We start from the raw sequence: 20,302 nt of genomic DNA, 5'->3' as shown, positions 1-20,302 counted from the left end.
TGAGAGTGAGGGTGATGGTGAGAGTGAGGGTGAGGGTGAGGGTGAGAGTGTCGTGAGAGAGGAGAGAGAGTGGGTGAGAGTGAGGGTGTGTGTGTGCGTGAATGTGAGGGTGACAGTGAGGGTGAGGTTGAGTGAGGGTGAGGTTGAATGAGGGTGAGGTTGAGCGAGGTTGAGGGTGAGGGTGAGAGTGAGGGTTAGAGTGAGGGTGAGATTGAGGGTGAGATTGAGGGTGAGAGTAAGGGTGAGAGTGAGGGTGAGAGTGAGGTTGAGAGTGAGGTTGAGAGTGAGGTTGAGAGTGAGGTTGAGGGTGAGAGTGAGCTAGAACGTGAGGGTGAGGGTGAGGGTGAGGGTGAGAGTGACAATGAGGTTGAGTGCGTGTGAGCGTGAGGTTGAGGGTTAGAGGGAGGGCGAGAGTGAGAGTTAGTGTGTGGGTGATAGTGAGGGTGAGAGTGAGAGTGATAGTGAGGATGAGAGAGAGGGTGAGATAGAGGGTGAGATAGAGGTTGACAGTGACGGTGATGGTGAGGGTGAGAGTGAGGGTGATGGTGATGGTGAGAGTGAGGGTGAGAGTTTCGTGAGAGAGGAGAGAGAGTGGGTGAGAGTGAGGGTGTGTGTGTGCGTGAATGTGAGGGTGAGAGTGAGGGTGAGGTTGAGTGAGGGTGAGGTTGAATGAGGGTGAGGTTGAGTGAGGTTGAGGGTGCGGGTGAGAGTGCGGGTGAGAGTGAGGGTGAGATTGAGGGTTAGATTGAGGGTGAGAGTAAGGGTAAGAGTGAGGGTGAGAGTGAGGCTGAGAGTGAGGTTGAGAGTGAGAGTGAGCTAGAACGTGAGGGTGAGGGTGAGTGTGCGGGTGAGTGAGGGGGAAGGTGAGGGTGAGAGTGAGGGTGAGGTTGAGGGTGAGAGTATGTGTGATTGAGCCTCAGAGTTATAGTGATGGTCAGTGTGAGGGTGAGTTTTGGGTTGAGAGTGAGATTGAGGTGAGGGTGAGGGTGAGGTTGAGAGTGAGGGTGAGAGTGAGAGGGAGGGTGAGTGTGAGTTTGAGGTTAAGAGTGAAGGTAAGGGTGAGATTGAGGGTGGGATTGAGGGTGGGATTGAGGGTGGGATTGAAGGTGGGATTGAAGGTGGGATTGAGGGTGGGATTGAGGGTGGGATTGAGGGTGGGATTGAGGGTGGGATTGATGGTGGGATTGATGGTGGGATTGAGGTTGAGGGTCAGGTTGAGGATAAGAGTGAAGGTAAGGGTGAGAGTGAGGGTGAGATTGAGGGTGAGATTGAGGGTGAGATTGAGGGTGAGATTGAGGGTGAGATTGAGGGTGAGAGTGATGGTGACAGTGAGGTTGAGAGTGAGGGTGAGTTTGAGTGAGGGTCAGGGTGATGGTGAGATTAATGGAGAGAGTGTGGGTGAGAGTGAGAGTGTCAGTGAGAGTGTGGGTGAGAGTGAGGGTGAGGGTGAGGGTGAGGTTGAGTGAGGGTCAGGGTGAGGGTGAGAGTGAGGGTGAGAGTGAGGGAGGGAAAGAGGGGAATATTGAGAGTAAGTGCGAGGGTTACAGTGAGGGTGAGGGTGAGAGTCAGGGTGAGAGTCAGGGTGAGAGTGAGAGTGAGGGTGAGGATGAGGGTGAGGGTGAGGGTGAGAGTATGTGTGAATGTGTGGTTGAGCCTCAGAGTTAGAGTGTGGGTGATAGTGTTGGTCAGAGTGTGGGTGAGTTTCAGGTTTAGAGTGAGATTGAGGTGAGGGTGAGAGTGCGGGTGAGTGAGGGGGAAGGTGAGGGTGAGAGTGAGGGTGAGGGTGAGGTTGACGGTGAGAGTGTGGGTGAGATTGAGGGTGAGTGTGAGAGCGTGGGTGAAAGTGTGGGTGAGAGTTTGGGTGAAAGTGTGGGTGAGAGTTTGGGTGAAAGTGTGGGTGAGAATGAGGGTGAGAGTCAGGGTGAGAGTCAGGGTGAGAGTCAGGGAGAGAGTCAGGGTGAGAGTCAGGGTTAGAGTGAGAGTGAGAGTGAGAGTGAGGGTGAGGGTGAGGGTGAGAGTGAGGGTGAGAGTGAGGCTGAGAGTGAGGCTGAGAGTGAGGTTGAGGGTGAGAATGAGCTAGAACGTAAGAGTGAGTGTGAGGGTGAGGTTGAGGGTGAGAGTGAGGGTGAGATTGAGGGTGAGTGTGAGAGTGTGGGTGAAAGTGTGGGTGAGAGTTTGGGTGAAAGTGTGGGTGAGAGTCAGGGTGAGAGTCAGGGTTAGAGCGAGAGTGAGGGTGAGAGTGAGAGTGAGAGTGAGAGTGAGGATGAGAGTGAGGGTCAGGGTGATGGTGAGATTAACGGAGAGAGTGTGGGTGATAGTGAGAGTGTCAGTGAGAGTGTGGGTGAGAGTGAGGGTGAGAGTGAGGGTGAGGGTGAGGGTGAGTTTGAGTGAGGGTCAGGGTGAGGGTGAGAGTGAGGGTGAGAGTGAGGGAGGGAGTGAGGGGAATATTGAGAGTAAGAGTGAGGATTACAGTGAGGGTGAGGGTGAGTGAGGGTGAGATTGAGGGTGAGAGTGAGGGTAAGGTTCAGAGTGAGAGTGAAGATGAGGGTGAGAGTGAGCTAGAGCGTGAGGATGAGGGTGAGGGTGAGAGTCCGGGTGAGGCTGAGTGGAGGGGGAGGGTGAGAGTGAGAGTGTGGGTGAGTGTGAGGGAAGGTGAGGGTGAGAGTGAGGGTGAGAGTGAGGGTGAGATTGAGGGTGAGATTGACGGTGAGTGTGAGAGCGTGGGTGAAAGTGTGGGTGAGAGTTTGGATGAAAGTGTGGGTGAGAGTCAGGGTGAGAGTCCGGGTGAGAGTCAGGGTGAGAGTCAGGGTGAGAGTCAGGGTGAGAGTCAGGGTGAGAGTCAGGGTGAGAGTGAGAGTGAGAGTCAGGGTGAGAGTGAGAGTGAGGGTGAGGGTGAGGGTGAGAGTATGTGTGAATGTGTGGTTGAGCCTCAGAGTTAGAGTGTGGGTGATAGTGTTGGTCAGAGTGAGGGTGAGTTTCAGGTTTAGAGTGAGATTGAGGTGAGGGTGAGGGTGAGAGTGAGAGTGAGGGTGAGTGTGAGTGAGGTCAAGAGTGAAGGTAAGGGTGAGATTGAGGGTGAGATTGAGGGTGGGATTGAGGGTGGGATTGAGGGTGAGGATAAGAGTGAGGGTGAGATTGAGGGTGAGGTTGAGGGTGAGAGTGATGGTGAGAGTCATGGTGACAGTGAGGTTGAGAGTGAGGGTGAGAGTGAGGGTGAGTTTGAGTGAGGGTCAGGGTGATGATGAGATTAACGGAGAGAGTGTGGGTGATAGTGAGAGTGTCAGTGAGAGTGTGGGTGAGAGTGAGGGTGAGAGTGAGAGTGAGAGTGAGGGTGAGGGTGAGGGTGAGGTTGAGTGAGGGTCTGGGTGAGGGTGAGAGTGAGAGTGAGGGAGGGAGTGAGGGGAATATTGAGAGTAAGAGTGAGGGTTACAGTGAGGGTGAGGCTGAGTGAGGATGAGATTGAGGGTGAGAATGAGGGTGAGAGTGAGGGTAAGGTTCAGAGTGAGAGTGAAGATGAGGATGATAGTGAGCTAGAGCGTGAGGATGAGGGTGAGGGTGAGAGTCCGGGTGAGGCTGAGTGGAGGGGGAGGGTGAGAGTGAAAGTGTGGGTGAGTGAGAGGGAAGGTGAGGGTGAGAGTGAGGGTGAGGTTGAGGGTGAGAGTGAGGGTGAGATTGAGGGTGAGAGTGAGGGTGAGTATGAGAGCGTGGGTGAAAGTGTGGGTGAGAGTTTGGATGAAAGTGTGGGTGAGAGTCAGGGTGAGAGTGAGGGTGAGAGTCAGGGTGAGAGTCAGGGTGAGAGTCAGGGTGAGAGTCAGGGTGAGAGTCAGGGTGAGAGTGAGGGTGAGGGTGAGGGTGAGAGTATGTGTGAATGTGTGGTTGAGCCTCAGAGTTAGAGTGTGGGTGATAGTGTTGGTCAGAGTGAGGGTGAGTTTCAGGTTTAGAGTGAGATTGAGGTGAGGGTGAGGGTGAGGGTGAGGGTGAGAGTGAGAGTGAGGGTGAGTGTGAGTGAGGTCAAGAGTGAAGGTAAGGGTGAGATTGAGGGTGGGATTGAGGGTGGGATTGAGGGTGGGATTGAGGGTGGGATTGATGGTGAGGGTGAGGATAAGAGTGAAGGTAAGGGTGAGAATGAGGGTGGGATTGATGGTGAGATTGAGGGTGAGATTGAGGGTGAGGGTGAGGGTGAGAGTGAGGGTGAGGGTGAGGGTGAGTGAGGGTCAGGGTGAGGGCGAGAGTGAGAGTGAGAGTGAGGGTGAGGGTGAGGGTGAGTGAGGGTCAGAGTGAGGGTGAGAGTGAGGGTGAGAGTGAGGGTGAGAGTGAGGGAGGGAGTGAGGGGAATATTGAGAGTAAGAGTGAGGGTTACAGTGAGGGTGAGTGTGAGTGAGGGTGAGATTGAGGGTGATGGTGAGAGTGAGGGTGGGAGTGAGAGTGTTGGTGAGAGAGAGGGTGAGAGTGAGGGTGAGAGTGAGGGTGAGAGTGAGGGTAAGGTTCAGAGTGATAGTGAGAATGAGGGTGAGAGTGAGCTAGAGCGTGAGGGTGAGGGTGAGGGTGAGAGTCCGGGTGAGGCTGAGTGGAGGGGGAGGGGGAGAGTGAGATTGTGGGTGAGTGAGGGGGAAGGTGAGGGTGAGAGTGAGAGTGAGGTTGAGGGTGAGAGTGAGGGTGAGGTTGAGGGTGAGTGTGAGAGCGTGGGTGAAAGTGTGGGTGAGAGTTTGGGTGAAAGTGTGGGTGAGAATGAGGGTGAGAGTCAGGGTGAGAGTCAGGGTGAGAGTGAGAGTGAGGGTGAGAGAGAGGGTGAGAGAGAGGGTGAGAGTAAAGGTGAGGGTGAGGCTGAGTTTGAGTGAGGGTGAGGTTGAGAGTGAGGCTGAGGCTGAGGGTGAGTGTAAGAGTATGTGTGAATGTGTGGTTGAGCCTCAGAGTTAGAGTGTGGGTGATAGTGTTGGTCAGAGTGAGGGTGAGTTTCAGGTTGAGGGTGAGGGTGAGGGTGAGTGTGAGGGTGAGTGTGAGGGTAAGAGTGAAGGTAAGGGTGAGATTGAGGGTGAGATTGAGGGTGAGATTGAGGGTGAGATTGAGGGTGACAGTGAGGGTGAGAGTGAGGGTGAGTTTGAGTGAGGGTCAGGGTGATGGTGAGATTAACAGAGTGTGGGTGAGAGTGAGAGTGTCAGTGAGAGTGTGGGTGAGGGTGAGAGTGAGGGTGAGAGTGAGGGTGAGAGTGAGGGTGAGGTTGTGTGAGGGTGAGAGGGAGGGTGAGAGGGAGGGTGAGAGTGAGGTTGAGGTTGTGTGAGGGTGAGAGGGAGGGTGAGAGGGAGGGAGGGAGTGAGGGGAATATTGAGAGTAAGAGTGAGGGTTACAGTGAGGGTGAGAGTGAGGGTAAGTGAGGGTGAGATTGAGGGTGATGATGAGAGTGAGGGTGGGAGTGAGAGTGTTGGTGAGAGAGAGGGTGAGAGTGAGGGAGGGAGTGAGGGGAACATTGAGAGTAAGAGTGAGGGTTACAATGAGGGTGAGAGTGAGGGTGAGTGAGGGTGAGATTGAGGGTGATGATGAGAATGAGGGTGGGAGTGAGAGTGTTGGTGAGAGTGAGGGTGAGAGTGAGGGTGAGAGTGAGGGTGAGAGTGAGGGTGAGAGTGAGGGTGAGAGTGAGGGTGAGCGTGAGGGTGAGAGTGAGGGTGAGAGTGAGGGTGAGAGTGAGGGTGAGAGTGAGGTTCAGGGTGATAGCGAGGGTGAGGGTGAGTGTAAGAGTGAGGGTGAGGGTGAAGGTGAGGGTGAGAGTGAGGGTGAGGTTGAGTGAGGGTGAGTTTGTGAGGGTGAGTCTGAGGTTGATGGTGAGAGTGAGGTTGAGATTGAGGGTGAGAGTGAGGTTGAGAGTGAGGGTGAGTCTGAGGGTGAGGGTGAATGTGAGGGTGAGAGTGTGGGTGAAAGTGTGGGTGAGAATGAGGGTGAGAGTGAGGCTGAGGCTGAGGCTGAGGCTGAGGCTGAGGGTGAGAGTTGGGGTGAGAGAGATGGGGAGAGCGAGGGTGAGAGCAAGAGTGTGTGAGAGTGAGAGTGTGGGTGAGAGTGAGGGTGATAGTGAGGATGAGAGAGAAGGTGAGAGAGAGGGTGAGAGAAAGGGTGAGAATGACAGGGATGGTGAGGGTGAAAGAGAGGGTGAGAGTGAGGGTGATGGTGAGAGTGAGGGTGAGAGTGTCGTGAGAGAGGAGAGAGAGTGGGTGAGAGTGAGGGTGTGAGTGTGCGTGAGTGTGAGGGTGAGAGTGAGGGTGAGGTTGAGTGAGGGTGAGGTTGAGTGAGGGTGAGGTTGAATGAGGATGAGGTTGAATGAGGTTGAGGGTGAGGGTGAGAGTGAGGGTTAGAGTGAGGGTGAGAGTAAGGGTAAGAGTGAGGGTGAGAGTGAGGGTGAGGGTGAGAGTGAGCTAGAGAGTGAGGGTGAGGGTGAGGGTGCGGGTGAGGCTGAGTGGAGGGGGAGGGTGAGAGTGAGAGTACGGGTGAGTGAGGGGGAAGGTGAGGGTGCTAGTGAGGGTGAGGATGAGTGAGAGTGAGGTTGAGAGTGAGGGAGAGAGTGAGGGTGATAGCGAGGGTAAGGGTGAGAGTGAGGGTGAGAATGAGTGTGAGAGGGAGGGTGAGAGAGGGTGAGATTTAGGATGAGACTGACAGTGAGAGTGAAAGTGAAGGTGAGGGTGACAGTGAAGGTGAGGGTGAGTGAGAGTGAGGTTGAGAGTGAGGGAGAGAGTGAGGGTGATAGCGAGGGTAAGGGTGAGAGTGAGGGTGAGAATGAGTGTGAGAGGGAGGGTGAGAGAGGGTGAGATTTAGGATGAGACTGACAGTGAGAGTGAAAGTGAAGGTGAGGGTGACAGTGAAGGTGAAGGTGAGTGAGAGTGAGGGTGTGTGAGGGTGAGGGAGGGTGAGGTTGGGTGAGGGTGTGTGAGGTTGAGTGAGTGAGAGTGAGTGTGAAAGAGTGTGAGAGAGTGAGATTGAGTGAGTGAGAGTGAGTGATTGAGAGAGTGATAAAGTGAGATAGAGTGTGAGTGTGTGAGAGCGAGAGTGAGAGTGAGAGTGAGAGAGAGAGAGAGTGAGAGTGAGAGAGAGTGAGAGAGAGTGAGAGAGGGTGAGAGAGAGTGAGAGAGAGTGAGAGAGAGCGAGACAGAGTGTGTGTGTGAGAGAGTGAGAGAGTGAGAGTGAGTGAGGGTGAGTTTGGGTGAGAATGAGATTGGGTGATAGAGCATGAGAGAGTGTGAGTGGGATTGAGTAAGAGTGAGTGAGAGTGAGGTGAGAGTGAGAGAGAGAGTGAGAGTGAATGAGAGAGTCAAGGGACTCAAGGGTCAGAGCCTAAGTTCCGATGGCAGTGGCATATTGATTATGGCTGAGCTGTAACTGAAATGTCATGAGTGTTTCAATTATATAATTGGGGAGTTCTGGCATTGCATCCAAGATCGTATTCAGATGGCAAAGCCAAATCCTCAGACACGAGGGTCACTGTCAGCCTTTCCTATCCAGTAGAAGGTGTGTCACCCCAGCTTGTTCCTTCACCCAGCGGGTCTTACTTAGGGCAGCAATGTCAGTTTGAAGTCTTGATGTTTCATGTGATCCCATCATAGGTCTTCTCCCTGGACGGTCACTCACGAGATTATCCATGAGTGCTCTAATGTTCCAAGTTTGCTTTCTTTGACTGTAAAGATGGTGATCCCACAGGGTTTCTGTTGTTCCCCAGCCAGGGCAAAGTGGGAAAGCCCATTTATCGGGCTCCTTTTCTAGCCACCTCCCCGTTTGGGGTGAGCAGAGAGTATCCTGAAGAGGTCTGCTCAGTCACAGATGCTGCTGCCCAAAGACACCTCTGTCCCAACACAGGTGTCCAACACCCTTCATGTATCCGCTGCCTGTGTGCAGGTTCTGGACTAGAGACTCGCAGGTTCACAGCCCTGTCCCTGTCACCAATTCTCCAATGCTACAAAACTTGACAATGGACCCTGGTGGAAGCCTGCGCGTGACTTTGTTTAATGTGGGAACACATGAAATGAGAGCAGGAGTGGAGCATTCTGCATGCCGAGCCTGCTCCACCATCCAATATGATCATGGCTGATCTTGGAGTCTTCAGCTCCATTTACCCACCCATTCCCCATATCCCTTCATTCCATGAGACACAAAAAGTCTGTCTACCCAGCCTTAAATGTATTCAACGATGGAGCATCCAACACCCTCTGAGGTAGAGAATTCCTAAGATTCATTAATTTCTTTGTTGTACCTCTGTCTCAGTAATTTCTTCTCTTCTCAGTGCTAAATGATTAGCCCCTTATCCTGAGACTGGGCCCCGGTGTTTTGGATTCCCCCGACCAGCGGAAACAATCTCTCGGCGACCAACCTGTCAAACCCCCTCTAAATCTACCATGCTTCAATGACCTTGAGGCACTGTCATTGCCCACATGACCTGGGTGGGTTGGTGCTCAGATTTCAGTGACAGTGATAACCAGGACCACCTTGCCACTGCAGCCTTCTCCTGCCTTCACAGCTGGTGGGATGCACAGTCTTCCTTTGTCTGTTCTGCTGGTGAGAGGGCAACAAGAGTGGAGGAAGGTTGAGGATGCTGAAAAGTTGGGAAAGGGATTTGGGAGGGCAGAGCACCTGAAGGGGTGAAGGTTGGGGGGGGGGGGGTGGTGGGGGGCAGATGGATAAAGAAAAAGTGAAAAATGGGAAAAAAAGGGAGCAGACAGAGGTGATGGGCTCGTGCTCAGAGTGGCAGCTAAAACACGTATACAAATTAAACATGGAAAACTCAAGTTACACAAGAATGATGACAAGTCTAGCAATTATCAGTGTATGAATCTGCTGGTGAAAAACAGGGAAAAGAGGAAAGACAAATGGAAGGCGAAAATCAGAAGTCCGCTGGTGAGTTTAAGTTCAAGTTCATGTCGGTCGGGTTGAGCAGCAGGGAGCATTGACAAACTGCTGCCCAAGATCAGAGTGTGCTGAGCAAGTGAAGTCCAGCAGCAATTCAAAGGATAAATTATCGAGGAGGACAGAGATGGTGGGGGTGGTGGGGGGGGGGGGGGGGGGACGGATTTCTGCAGGAATGATGATCCAGGAAGGTGTATGGAATAGGTTGCTGATTGAGAAGACGACATTGGGAAGGACTGGGATAAATGATCACACTGGATCAATGCAGTGTGGGGACTGAATGCTGTGTCAGCCACTTTCTGAACTCTGTATCCTATTGAGTTTTCTCCTCCATGCGTCATGGGAACACAGATTGATGATTGGAATGGCAAGCTTCAATTTGGAATTGATTCCAGTGGAGAGGAGTGTCGGCCGTGAGTTATCGATCCCCAGCTTAAACTAACTTCTAATTAAAATGATTCAGAGGCTAGCCAGGTCATTGATTATCTCCTCTACAGCCAATCAGTGCATCACTTTGTGTAGCTGCTCACCATGATGAGCATTTAGGTGTCACCTTGTCATAGTTGATCTTGTTTTCAGTCATTTATTACATTGCTATTGAATACCCTTCGTTGGAAAATTATTTGCAGATATTCCTTTCCTGACAGATAAGCAGAATGCTGATGCTTGCTACAAGCAGATGATGCACCTGTGGACTGAGCTCCAACTGACCATGGCTCCCTTGGAGTTCAATGGAGGCTGAAGAAAGAATATCAGCAACCTCACCCTGTATCTCGACAGCAAAGGCTGAAGGCACTGGATACTGCAAAATCTGTGGGCCCTTACAGTATTCCGGCAATAGTACTGAAGGCTGATGTTCCAGAACTTGCCATGTCCCGAGCCAAGCTGTTCCAGTACAGCTACAGCACTGGCATCTACCGGCTATGTGGAAAATTGCCCAGGTATGTTCTGTACACAAAAAGCAGGACAAATCCAACCCAGCCAATTACCACCCCATCAGTCTACTCTCGATCATCGGTAAAGTAATGGAAGGGGTCATCAACAGTGCTTTCAAGTGGCACTCATTCAGCAATAACCTATTCATTGATGCCCAGTTAGGGTTCCATCAGAGCCACTCACCTACTGACGTCATTACAGCCTTGGTTCAAACATGGACAAAAGAGCTGAACTCCCGAGGTGAGGTGAGAGTGACTGCCCCCGAAATCAAGGCAGCATTTGACTGACTGTGGCATCAAGGAGCCCTAGCAAAACTGGAATCAATGGGAATCAGGAGGAAAACTCTCTGCTGCTTGGAGGCATACCTAGCACAAAGGAAGATGGTTGTGATTGTTGGAGGTCAGTCATCTCAGTCCCAGGACGTCACTGCAGGAGTTCCTCAGGGTAGTGTCCTTGGCCCAACTATCTTCAGCTGCTTCATCAATGACCTTCCTTCCATCATAAGGTCAGAAGTGGGGATGTTCACTGATGATTGCATAATGTTCAGCACCATCCACGACTCCTCAATTACTGAAGCAGTCCATGTCCAAATGCAGCAAGATCTGGGCAATGTCCAGGCTTGGGCTGACAAGTGGCAAGTGACATTCGCACCACGCTCTGCCAGGCATTGACCATTTCAAACAAGAGACAATCTAACCATCATCCTTTGATGTTCAATGGCATTACTATCGTTGAATCCCCCACTATCAACGTCCTGGGGGTTACTATTGACCAAAAACTGAACTGGACGAGCCACATAAATTCTGTGGCTACAAGAGCAGGTCAGAGGCTAGGAATCCTGCAGCGAGTAACTCACCTTCTGGCTCCCCAAAGCCTGTCCACCATCTACACGGCACAAGACAGGAATGTGATGGAATACTCCCCACTTGCCTGGATTCCACAACGCTCAAGAAGCTTGACACCATCCAGGACAAAGTGGACTGCTTGATTGGCACCACATCCATAAACATTCACCCCCTCCACCACCGATGCACAGTAGCAGTAGTGCGTACCATCTACAAGATGCACCGCATAAATTCACCAAGGCTCCTTAGACAGCGCTTTCCAAACGCACGATCACTACCACCTAGAAGGACAAGGCCAGCAGACACATGGGAATACCACCACCTGGAAGTTCCTCTCCAAGCCACTCACCATCCTGACTTGGAAATATATCACTGTTCCTTCACTGTCACTGGGTCAAAAGCCTCAAGCTACCTCCCTAACAGCACTGTGGGTGTACCTACACCACTGCAGCAGTTCAAGAAGGCAGCTCACCACCTCCTTCTCAAGGGCAACTAGGGATGGACAATAAACGCTGGCCCAGCCAGCAAAGCCACATCCTGTGAATTAATTTTAAAAAATGGCAATTCAACAACAATTGGAATAAACTATTCACTTTGCCTGTTGGACATACAGCGCTTCAAGTTCCAATCATGAGGGTTAATTCATAATTCAGGCTGACATGACACTGCAGTTCAGAGGGAGTGCTGCACTATTAGAGGGTCAGTACTGAAGGGGTGCTGCACTGTCAGAGGGTCAGTACTGAGGGAGTGCTGTATTGTCAGAGGGTCAGTACTGAGGGAGTGCTGTACTGGCAGAGGGTCAGTACTGAGGGAGTGCTGTACTGGCAGAGGGTCGGTGCTGAGGGTGCGGTGCACTGTCAGAGGGTCAGTACTGACGGAGTGCTGCAGTGTCATAGTTGTCCTGTTTCAGAAGTGGCTTTTAACCCTAGTCCCCTCTTATCCTCCCATGTGGATGCTAAATATCCCAGGATATTATTTGTAAGTGCAAGTTAGTTCTACCCTGTGTCCTGGCCCAGGACTTACTGTCATAAAGTCACGAGAGAGGAGGCCATTTGACCCATTTAGTCCGTGGTGGCTCTTTGTAGAACAATCCACTCAGTCCCATCCCCCCGCTCTATCCCCGTGTCCCTGGAAGTTTATTTCTCTCATGTCCCCATCCAATTTCCTGTTGAAATTATTCATCGTCTCTGCTTCCACCCCCTTCGTGGGCAGCAAGTTCCCAGTCATCACCACTCGCTGTGTAAACAAGTTCTTCCTCACATTCCCCCTGTATCTCTTGTTCAAAACCTTAAATCTGTGTCCCCCCCCCGTCCTTGTCCCATCAGCCAATGGGAACAGCTTTTCTTCGTCTACTTTATATAAACCTGTTCTAATTTCTATCAAATCTCCCCTCAATCTCCTGTGGTCTAAGGAGAATAGGCCCAGCTTCTCCAACCTAACCTTGTAACTAAAATCCCTCATCCCTGGAACCATTCCGGTAAATCTCCTCCGCACCCTCCTCAGAGACCCTCACATCCTTCCTAAAGTGTGGTGACCAGAACTGGACACAATACTCTAGTTGTGGCCTAAACAGAGCTTTATAAAGGTTCAGCACAACTCGCCTGCTTTTGTACCCAATACGTCTGCTTATGAAGCACAATCCCATCTGCTTTACTAACCAGTGTCTCAATATGTCCTGTTACATTCAAAAATCGACGTCCATGAACCCCCAGGTCTCTCTGCCCCTCGCACTCTTTACAATTGTGCCCTTTGGTCTATATTGCCTCACTCTAGCCCTTCTGCCAAAATGCATCACCTCACACTTCCCTCTATTATATTCTACCTGCCACTTGTCTGCCCATTCCACCAACCTATGTACTGTAGCTGTTGATCTGTCAGTCACTATTTGCCACACCACCAAGTTTGATATCATCAACAAATTTTGAAATTCTACTCTGTCCTCCATATCCAAGCCCTCAAAGGAAAGCAAACAGTGCTTGCAGACCTCACCCTGAGGAACACCACTGTCTGCCATCCTCAGTCTGAAAAACAACCATCTGCCACAACTTAAATGTATCCTGTCCTACAACCAAGGTTATTCAACTGGAAACAAAAACAGAATTACCTGGAAAAACTCAGCAGGTCTGGCAGCATCGGCGGAGAAGAAAAGAGTTGACGTTTCGAGTCCTCATGACCCTTCGACAGAACTATTTTCTATTTAGTTTTGTCGAAAGGTCATGAGGACTCGAAACGTCAACTCTTTTCTTCTCCACTGATGCTGCCAGACCTGCTGAGTTTTTCCAGGTAATTCTGATTTTGTTTTTGGATTTCCAGCATCCGCAGTTTTTTGTTTTTGTTTTTATTCAACTGGACACTGACCCTTCAATTCCATGAGCCTCAATCCGCCACATTCCCTTAAACAACCTTCTCTGTTACTTCATCAAAAAATTCCATTCAATTCATCAAATGCAATCTCAATTTAACCCCATCCGTAACTTCTACCATTTCCACTTCTATTGATATTTTTCCCCTTCCTTAGTAAACACCGATACAAAGAACTCATTAATTATTCTATCCTAGCCCTGCACCTCTTAGCATATCTCACCCTCTCTGTCCCTCTTACTATCCACTTACTATTTACACACTGGTAGAAGATTTTTAGATTCCTTTTATGTTGACCGCCATTCTATTCTCAGACTCTATCTCTTTTCCAGGCTTATTTCCTCTTCACTTCCCCTCTCTACCTGTTGTATTTGACCTGGTACCCACTTAAAGAATTCCCCTGACATGTATCTCTCAAAAACCTTTTATTGTTTCATCATATTCTCTCTCTCCCTCAACATCCAAGGCTTTGGTTCCCCTACCTTTCACCCTTTTAGGAATGTACCTAGCCTGCAACTGAAACATCTCCTCCTTAAAGATCCCCCATTGTTCCGTTATGGATTTTCCTGTCAGTCTTTGGTTCTATTTTACTCTGGCTTTATCTCTTTTCCCATTTAGAGCATCTACTTTAGATTGTTGCTTTCTCTTCTCCATTACTAATCTAAACCTTAAGATACAATGATCACTGTTACCCAAATGCTCCCCCACAAACACTTGGTCCTTTGGCCCACCTCATTCCCAGCACCAGGTTCAGCAATACCTCCTTTCTAGTTGGACTGAGAACATACTGATCAAGGAAGTTCTCCCAAATTTCAGAAATTCCTCTCCTCTAACATTATCCCAATCGATATTTGGGTAATTTAAGTCCCCCCCCCACCCCCCCACACCACCCCCCCCCCGCACCGCCCCAATATCACCACTCTATAGTTTTTGCCCATCTCTGTCATTTTGCTGCAGATTTGTTCCTCTATCTCTCTCTCACTATTTAGAGTCTATAGAATACCCCCAGTCATGTGATCATCCCATTTTTGCTTCTGAATTCTAACCAAATGGATTCCCCCCTCATGGACATCTCCTCTTTCCAACATGACAATCTCTTCCCCAGTCAGTACTGTCACCCAGCTCCCTTTCTCCCTCCCTATCTTTTCTGAACACTTTATGTCCTTGAATATTGAGCACACAGACCTCATCATTTTTAAGCAACATTCCTATTATTGCCACCATATCATATTCCCACACAGCTGTGCTCCTGTGTGATGGAACCCTTCTCAAATTCTACCCCTTAACCAGTGTTGAACACAGATTACTTGCTGATTATCACATAGTTGTCTGTGGATCTCATTGTGTCCATGTGCTTTGCTGCAATTGCTACAACATTCGAATTCAAGTCCTTTTCGAAAGACTCTGAGGGATTCCAAGGCTGGGAAAGGTGCAGGAGTAACGCACCTTGCTCACAAGAGCTGGGAGTGCAGTACAATGTTTCACACACTGGACATGAATGTTAATTCCCCAGTCTGCACCTACCTGTTGGGCAGAGTGTGCCCAGAGACCCTACACACACACCTCCTGTGCATACACCCCCGCACACAGACCCGCACCAAACAGTCATTGACCACCCCATACAGACACATTCAGACCCAGACCAGCGCACATAAGCACACACAGAACCTGTACACACATTCACATACCCACACCATGCACACACCCACACACATTCAGACCCAAACCTCCGGAACAGACTGAAAGTTGAAATCATGTGAGAGATGCAGCAGTGAGTGCAGAAACAGAGCTGTGCAGTTGGCAGCTCCTCTGCCTAGAGAGTCAACACCAACTGCTTGGGAAATAATCGCTGCATTGATGAATTTTTACCAAGAAACCCTCTGCCTGATAGTGCAGGAAAAGCTCCCTCATGCTAAGACAATGAAGGAGAGCAGATACACCTTCTTACTTAAGCAGCTTGTGTGTCAGAGTCTGCAGTTGACTCAGAGTTTGTATCTAAGTGGATGGGCTGTGAATGAGATAAAATCTTGCCCATGTTGTTTGTAGCTGGGGTTAATATCACCTCGTTCCCCATGGCAGTCTGTCACCTCTTCACACTGTCACCAAGGTACGTATAAGACACAGAGATAAAAACAAAAAAACTGCGGATGCTGGAAATCCAAAACAAAAACAGAATTACCTGGAAAAACTCAGCAGGTCTGGCAGCATCGGCGGAGAAGAAAAGAGTTGACGTTTCGAGTCCTCATGACCCTTCGACAGAACTTGCGTTCGAGTCCAAGAAAGAGTTGAAATATAAGCTGGTTTAAGGTGTGTGTGTGGGGGGGCGGAGAGATAGAGAGACAAAGAGGTGGGGGGGGGGTGTGGTTGTAGGGACAAACAAGCAGTGATAGAAGCAGATCATCAAAAGATGTCAACGACAATAGTACAATAGAACACATAGGTGTTAAAATTAAAGTTGGTGATATTATCTAAACGAATGTGCTAATTAAGAATGGATGGTAGGGCACTCAAGGTATAGCTCCAGTGGGGTTTTTTTTTTTTATTTTTTTTATATAATGGAAATAGGTGGGAAAAAGAAAATCTTTATAATTTATTGGAAAAAAAAAGGGAAGGGGGAAACAGAAAGGGGGTGGGGATGGGGGAGGGAGCTTACGACCTAAAGTTGTTGAATTCAATATTCAGTCCGGAAGGCTGTAAAGTCCCTAGTCGGAAGATGAGGTGTTGTTCCTCCAGTTTGCGTTGGGCTTCACTGGAACAATGCAGCAAGCCAAGGACAGACATGTGGGCAAGAGAGCAGGGTGGAGTGTTGAAATGGCAAGCGACAGGGAGGTTTGGGTCATTCTTGAGGACAGACCGCAGGTGTTCTGCAAAGCGGTCGCCCAGTTTACGTTTGGTCTCTCCAATGTAGAGGAGATCACATTGGGAGCAACGAATGCAGTAGACTAAGTTGGGGGAAATGCAAGTGAAATGCTGCTTCACTTGAAAGGAGTGTTTGGGTCCTTGGACGGTGAGGAGAGAGGAAGTGAAGGGGCAGGTGTTGCATCTTTTGCGTGGGCATGGGGTGGTGCCATAGGAGGGGGTTGAGGAGTAGGGGGTGATGGAGGAGTGGACCAGGGTGTCCCGGAGGGAGCGATCCCTACGGAATGCCGATAAGGGGGGTGCAGGGAAGATGTGTTTGGTGGTGGCATCATGCTGGAGTTGGCGGAAATGGCGGAGGATGATCCTCCGCGCATCTGCTCTCACGCCTTCTCCTCCCTCCCAGAAACATGATAGGGTCCCCCTTGTCCTCACTTATCACCCCACCAGCCTCCGCATTCAAAGGATCATCCTCCGCCATTTCCGCCAATTCCAGCATGATGCCACCACCAAACACATCTTCCCTGCACCCCCCTTATCGGTATTCCGTAGGGATCGCTCCCTTCGGGACACCCTGGTCCACTCCTCCATCACCCCCTACTCCTCAACCCCCTCCTATGGCACCACCTCATGCCCACGCAAAAGATGCAACACCTGCCCCTTCACTTCCTCTCTCCTCACCGTCCAAGGACCCAAACACTCCTTTCAAGTGAAGCAGCATTTCACTTGCATTTCCCCCAACTTAGTCTACTGCATTCGTTGCTCCCAATGTGATCTCCTCTACATTGGAGAGACCAAACGTAAACTGGGCGACCGCTTTGCAGAACACCTGCGGTCTGTCCTCAAGAATGACCCAAACCTCCCTGTCGCTTGCCATTTCAACACTCCACCCTGCTCTCTTGCCCACATGTCTGTCCTTGGCTTGCTGCATTGTTCCAGTGAAGCCCAACGCAAACTGGAGGAACAACACCTCATCTTCCGACTAGGGACTTTACAGCCTTCCGGACTGAATATTGAATTCAACAACTTTAGGTCGTAAGCTCCCTCCCCCATCCCCACCCCCTTTCTGTTTCCCCCTTCCCTTTTTTTTCCAATAAATTATAAAGATTTTCCTTTTCCCACCTATTTCCATTATATAAAAAAAAATAAAAAAAAAACCCCACTAGAGCTATACCTTGAGTGCCCTACCATCCATTCTTAATTAGCACATTCGTTTAGATAATATCACCAACTTTAATTTTAACACCTATGTGTTCTATTGTACTATTATCGTTGACATCTTTTGATGATCTGCTTCTATCACTGCTTGTTTGTCCCTACAACCACACCCCGCCCCCCCCACCTCTTTGTCTCTCTATCTCTCCGCCCCCCACACACACACCTTAAACCAGCTTATATTTCAACTCTTTCTTGGACTCGAACGCAAGTTCTGTCGAAGGGTCATGAGGACTCGAAACGTCAACTCTTTTCTTCTCCGCCGATGCTGCCAGACCTGCTGAGTTTTTCCAGGTAATTCTGTTTTTGTTACGTATAAGACACCATGAGTAACATGCAGCCAACTGCGAACGTGGACTGATGTGGTGGGAGGACAATGAAGAGGGAAGAAGAATGAAACTCAAGTAAATCACTGGAAAATCACTACCCTGAGTCTTTGGAACTCTCTTCCCAAAAAGACAGTGGGAGCAGAGACTTTTTAAGGTGGGGTGGTGGTGGTGAGAGGTTATCGGGGGTAGGCAGGATGCAAATTTGAGGTTACTATCAGATCAGCCATGATCTTATTAAATGGCGGAGCAGGTTCGAGGGGCTGAATGGCCTACTCCTGCTCCTTGTTCGTATGTACCTCACAGCATCAAACTAATAGCATCATTCTAAACTGGAGGGAGCAACTGTCAATATCACCCAGAGGGTTACAGAGTCCCACAATCCAGTAAAGCACCACTGCCCCTAGGGTGTGGTACGGAGTTGCACCCTCTCCATGTAAAGGAGTGACATACATCGGAGCGAGTCCAGTGGTATGTGAAGTTCTGTGGCCTGTGAAATAAATTGAAATTGCCTCCAAATTGAATTGAATGAGCGCAATTAATTTTGCTGAGCAAAGTTTAGACAAATTAATTAAAAAGCTGCCCAGCTGTCAGCACTGATACAAATCAGGAATCATACAGTGATCAGGACAGTCCCCTGGAGACTGTCTGCTAACCGCTTTCTGAGTAGCTGAAACAAAGAAATGTACAGAACAATGCTGGCATCACAGTAGTGGAAGCTGCGGGTGTTAGTTTGGTCCTCAGGACCCCTGGTGAGGCTGGCAGGGGCTGGGGGAGTTGTGGGGAGAGGTGGGGAATGTGGGGGATGGGTTCTTGTGCTATCAAGAAAACTCAGCTCACATTGATTTTTTATTCCTTCATGGGATGCTGGGTGGGCCAACATTTATTGCCCACTCCTAATTGCCCTTGAGAAGGTACTGGTAAGCCACCTTCTTGAACCGCTTCAGTCCATGTGGTGTAGGTATACCCACAGTGCTGTTAGGAAGGGAGTTCCAGGATTTTGACCCAGCAACACTGAAGGAATGTGTTGTTTTTGTCATCAAGCCTACTCCCATTAGATACATCAACAAGACAAACACCCAAACAAAAAGAGAGAATGCTACAAAAACTCAGCAGGTCAGGCACCATCAGGGCAGGGATAAACTGAGTTAACATTTCAGGTCTGTGTCCTTTCATCAGAACTGGGAAAACTGGGGGGTGTAACAGGTTTTATGCAAGTACAGAGGCAGGGAAAACAGAGGACAGCAAGAACGAAAGGGGAGGGGTCTGTGATAGCGTGCGAGGTAGGAGAGATATAATGATAGTACAAAGCAGAAATGGGCAGTAATAGTCTCAAGGAGGTGTGAATGGCAAAAACAGAATTATCGCCAACAGCTTTTGGTGAAAAATTCAAATCAAAACATCACAAGACAAAATGGGGCCAGAGTTTGCAATTAAAAATTGTTGAACTCAATGCTGAGTCTGGAAGGTTGAAAACTTGCCAATCGAAACATGAGCTGCTGTGCCGTGTGGTTATGCTGAGCTTCACTGGAGTATTGCAGCAGGTCGAGAAGTCAGAGTGGGAACAGCAGGGAATTCAAGTGACAGGTGATTGGAAGCTCAGGGGTCCCGCTTGCAGACTGTCCTACAAAGCGGTCATTCAATCTGTATTTCAGAGAATCTCACAGTGCAGAATAGGCCCTTTGGCCCATCAAGTCTGCATTGGCACATGAGAAACACAGTGATCCCACCAGTGTAGAGGAGAGCATTTTGTGAGCAGCAAATACAGTAGCTAAATTGAAAGGAGTACAAGCAAATCATTGCGCTGTCTGGAAGGAGTGTGCAAGGTAGGGACGGAGCAAAATTCTTAATTTGCATCCAAGAGAACTTTCTTAGCCAGTAGGTAGAAAGCCCAACAAGGGAGGGGGCAGATTTGGACCTAATATTTGGAAATGAGTCCGGGCAGGTGGAAGGTGTATCAGTTGAGGGGGGATCCAAGTCAGGAGAACCCTGGATGTCAAGGGACATAAAGGTTAGGATTAAGAAGAGAAGCTTCTGGCAGAGTCCTAGAGGTGTATAAAAAGTGCAGAAGGGAACTTAAAAAGGAAATTAGGAAAGCTAAGAGAGTGTATGAGAAAGCATTGGTGGGTAGAATTAAGGAAAACCCAACAGGGTTTTTTAAATATACAAAGAGCAAGAGAATAACTAGGGAAAGAGTCGGGCCAATTAGGGACCATAGAGGTAATGTGTGTGTGGACCCAGAAGACGTGGGTACAGTCCTCAATGAATACTTTGCGTCAGTCTTCACAATAGAAAAGGATGACGCAGATATAGACATCAGGGTGGAGGACTGTGAAATATTAGCGGAAATTAACAGAGAGAGAGGAGGTACAAGTCTTACAAGTGGATAAATCTGCAGGTCCAGATGAGATGCATCCCAGACTGTTGAGGGAGGCAAGGGAAGAGACATCAGGGACCCTGGCAGTAATTTTCAAATCCTTTCTGGCTGCAGGTGAGGTGCCTGAGGACTGGAGGACTGCTAATGTCCCATTATTAAAAAATAGGAGGAAGGGATAGACCAGGAAACTATAGGCCCGTCAGTCTAATCTCGGTGGTGAAGTTACTAGAAAGAATTCTGAGGGACAAAATATATCTGCACTTGGAAAGACATGGCTTAATCAGGAATAGTCAGCTTGGATTTATTAAGGGAAGGTCGTGTTTGACAAATTTAATCAAATTTTTTGTGGAGGTAACCAGGAGTGTTGATGAGGGTAATGCACTTGATGTGGCCCAAACAATTGTCCAACAGTTACAAGGTTCTTGCAAGCTGTGTGGACGAGAGCGAGGACTGTAGGGAGGATGAGCCAACTGACCATGGCATCATCGTACAGGGAGCCATTCAAATGG

Source organism: Carcharodon carcharias, chromosome 16 (genome assembly GCF_017639515.1).
Source record: "Carcharodon carcharias isolate sCarCar2 chromosome 16, sCarCar2.pri, whole genome shotgun sequence".
Lineage (NCBI taxonomy): Eukaryota > Metazoa > Chordata > Chondrichthyes > Lamniformes > Lamnidae > Carcharodon > Carcharodon carcharias.
Note: the sequence above shows the minus strand (reverse complement) of the source record.